At 44.8% G+C, this 4,169-nt stretch overlaps 1 protein-coding gene across 2 annotated transcripts in view; it reads left to right on the forward strand.

Annotated features, from left to right (window-relative positions):
• The first annotated feature begins 499 nt into the window (after positions 1-499).
• The window catches only part of dchs1b (dachsous cadherin-related 1b), a 448,519-nt gene continuing 444,849 nt past the window's right edge, over positions 500-4,169 (forward strand). For both annotated transcript variants that reach the window (XR_013933533.1, XM_080434535.1), the window contains exon 1: positions 500-887. The gene's annotated coding sequence lies outside the window, so the exon portion shown is untranslated. The remainder of the gene's footprint in view (positions 888-4,169) is intronic.

The following is a 4,169-nucleotide window of genomic DNA, read 5'->3' on the forward strand; positions in this document are numbered from 1 at the left end:
CCCCCCCACCCCCAATACAAAATTGGTGTCGTTAAAATGTTCCAATGTTCACATTTTCTCCACGATTTTAAAAATAAATTGCAGATCTACAAGCTCACAACGTTGCAAGCTTGTAGATCGGCTAAATGTTCAAATAGCCACTGCATAGGTTTAAAGTGGGTCTTGTTTTCATAGACCTGGTTGCTTATTTCTCTCACACAATGTGGCAACAATGGCACACACACACACACACACACACACACACACACACACACACACACACACACTTACATACAGGCTCATCCGTTGGATGCTGAGAGAGAGAGGGAGAGAGAGAGAGAGAGAGAGAGAGAGAGAGAGAGAGAGAGAGAGGAGAGAGAACCCCGTTCTATCTGTGAAACAGCAGGCAGATCGCTGCGGACCACACGGCTCTTCTCTGCGGATAATACGCGCTCACCTGGCAACGAGGGACACACGGCACGCATACCGCCATCCGTGGGACTAAAACCCAGCAATCAATCGGAATAGAAAAAAGGGGATTTTTTTGTGTGTGCCTGTAATCTTTGTTCTTTCCCTTTATTTCTTGAATTGTGGATATTATGTAGAAAACCCCTGTGCAGCTGCTCAGCTCACCACCGGTTCATTCAAGATTCTGTGCCCTGGTCTGGTGGATTGTCTTGCTGTGAGTGAGTGAGTGGTTGGTTGGTTGGTGGGGAATTGGAGACCGGTTAGCATACTAATCATCAGGGTTTGGAGGGGACATCGGGAACCACACACATCCTAATCATCATCAGGGTTTGGACTGAGGGGACATTGGGAACCACACACATCCTAATCATCAGGGTTTGGACTGAGGGGACATTGGGAACCACACACACATCCAGAGCAGCGGAGCGGCTCAGATGAATGTAAGTGACAGCGCTTTTCTTCTTCTCGCCGTGCGTCTCTGCACGGTTCATGTGATGTGAGTGACTGTTGAATTGAAATAGTGGCCATGCATTCCAATAAAGGCGTTGAATGCAGCGTCTCATTGTGTCCGTCGTCTGTATATATGGGGTGTTGCTATAATTATAGCGGTATATAGGCTATCGCTATAACCTAATAGAGTGCCGAATCCACCTTGCATCACGGACTAACACTACAGACTGAGTAGCCCAGTGTCCGTGCGGAACTGACTACAATGGGAGAAAGGGGATCAATGGGTTGGTATTGGTGCAGCTGGCTCAGCTATAGGACTGAACCTGATATTGATTACTGATCAATTGCTATTCACAACCGAAAAAGAAGGCATATACATTCGGGTTTTTATATTAGACAATGACAGTGACCCCCCCCCCCCCCTTTTTTTTTTACGAGGAATCAGGTCATTAGTTGGAATTATGATTAGGTGTGTGTGTTGTGGAACATTGTACTAATAATATTAACGGGGTGGCGCTAGCCTCGTGGTTATGAAACGGTATAGGTCGCCGGTTTTCTCTCAGGGACTGCCAGCTCAGAGAGTAGACTAGGCTATAGGGAGAGAAGATGAGAGGACACAGAATGTATTCTGGAGGGCTGACAGAACCAGCAGCAAATAGGGAAGCACCACGAATTGAAGTTATAGTGGCCTCAGCATAGAATACATCCTGGAGACCTCAGCTAATTTTAAAGCAGCTAGCAAGCTGTGGAGTGTGGAGACAAGAGTTACTATTGTACTATAGGCTAGTCTGCCCTTGAGCAAGGCACACATGACTCTCTGTAACATGATGTTGTGCTGCTGTACAGGCATGTACACTAATTGTTGCAGATTAGTCCTGTCTGTAAGCAGGGGGATTCCACTTTGGTAAGCAGTATGTTTGGTTCTCATGCCGGATTCCAGGTGAATCCAGGTGACCTGGATCAGAGGAGGTCAAAGGGGTGTGGACTGTGGATTTAGCAGAGCAGCCCTGCCTGTAGCCCTCAGAAGACTAATAATATCTCCCTTTGCTGGAGGTTCCCCTTTGGTTGAGCGGTAGATGTTTGGTTTCCCATGTGCAAGACCGTGGTACAAATTCAGGTGGTTACATTATGCATAACATACTGTAGGCCAGTGGCATTAAGTTGTGTGACAGAGGTGTGTATGCAGGGTTTTGAACTTGACACTACACCAGGTGATTTCACTAATTATTAACCCCCTCTCTGGTTGAAGGTATACTGTAGTGTAGTGTTTTGAATGAAGACACAGTGACACATATAGTATACCTCCATGATTGAATACCACTGGCTATACTACTGCACTTGTAGTATTATGTGTTATATGGTAACCTGTTATCAGAATCACCATAATTCAAATAGGCAATATAACACCTATAGTATATAACACCCAACTCATTGTGAAATTAAGCGGTCCACAGCTTTCCCAACTTGTAAAGGAAACACATACTCCTGTTATAAATAGGTTCTGACACAAGTGCTATTTTCTCACTAACTCCAAATGTTTTTATTGCTGCCAATTTCTGTCTGGATATGATTACGTGCCCAAGGGCTAGAAATGGGAGACATGGGGCACTTATAAGTACCTAGCCACAATAGTTATTCTAGTCATATCTGGTGTCAAATGGCATTCGCAGCTCCCGGTTTTTCTCCTGCAAGGGGATATAGCTACGGGTCCCCTACGTTATTACACTATCCACTTACATGATTCCACATGCTCTGACTCTGTGCTATAGCCTCCTCAGCCTCCAGTCTGTATACAATCCACTAAAGGGTTGGTTTCTCCCACAGCGATGAGGCGTGTAGGGCACCCGTCTGAAAAAGCGACTCGCTCTATAACAGAAACCATATGGATTGCTGCTGGTGTGGCTGCAACTGCAAAGAGCCTGTGTTTATATGTTGTACAACTTGTAATTGCTCACATTGTCTGCTCAGGAGAGCATTTATTTCCTTAATATTGGTATTAACTGTAATAATTTGATTCAGTTATCAGAATCGGAAAACAATGAACTAATTAGAAAAGGCTGAAAAGGCTGATTTCTTTTTTTCATTTTCTGTGATCACATTTAGTTTCATATTAACTATATCCATAACGAATGATGTATTATGAGTTTTCCATAATGAAAAGTGGATATCACTAGTTGAGAAATCCTAGATTAAAATTTTGGTGTGATCTGCCTCTCTCCAGGAGACACTAGTAACTCTGGGAACCATGGGACCATTCTCTCTCGCCTCTTATCAGGGTGAAGCCCAGCTTTTTTAACTGTGTAATTTTGGCTCTGATGACTGACTTCACAGTACTTTGCATCAAGTTTGGACACATTCTCAAAGGATCTTGGCATAGTGTTGCAGCTTCCCTGGGGCACAGTTGATGATTTCTGGACGATATTTGATTAGTTGCTTTCGCTGAATCTAATGGAACTAATTCCCTGATATAATTTTAAATGACAGTACCAGGGGTTAGGGCATGTTTGGGTTTTAGCCCCACTAGCTGCATGGCTCTAAAGGCGGTTACACACTGGCGAATATGCGAATATACGCAAAATTCGGACTCGTTCCGAATAATTAAAAGACGCTTTTTTCGCTCCGCGAAACTGGTGTGGAAGCTTGCATTGACTTTATAAGGTTTCTAAAAAAAACGTATTATTCGCATGAAAAAAATCGCCCCGGTGTGTAAGGACCTTAAGAATGGCTATGCCAGTTGGTCCATCCATTTATCCATCCATCCATCCATCCATCCATCCATCCATCCATCCATCCATCCATTACTGAAAAAGAGCACTTCCATTGCCATGAAATTTGCTTTGCAACTTCATGCTCCACAGAGGTTAGTTAACCCTACTGATTGAGGTAACCCCACAATTTGTGGTAAAAGTCCCTGCCCACCACCACGGAGGGTGTGGGTTTGAATCCACCATGGTGCATCTGGCTTTGTCGGGCGTCTATGCGAACACAATTGGCCCGTGTTCGGGGGAGGGAAGCCGGGCAGGGTGGGTGATATTGGTCATCGCGCGTACTCCTACGGGCTGGGGCGTGTTGGGCGGGAGGAGTAGGACGAAGGCCCTGCGTCCTCCCGGTGGGGCTCCTCACTGGTAGGTGAGTCAGTAGGATACAACAGCAGTGACAACACAGAAATGTGTGTCGGGAGGAATTGATTGCCATAATGTCTAAATTGGGGAGAAAAAGGGTTAAAAAATTGGCTAGTCTAAATAAAATAAAAAGTAGAATACCAAAATCTT

Source organism: Gymnoscopelus braueri (genome assembly GCF_963280865.1).
Source record: "Gymnoscopelus braueri genome assembly, chromosome: 8".
Taxonomy (NCBI): domain Eukaryota; kingdom Metazoa; phylum Chordata; class Actinopteri; order Myctophiformes; family Myctophidae; genus Gymnoscopelus; species Gymnoscopelus braueri.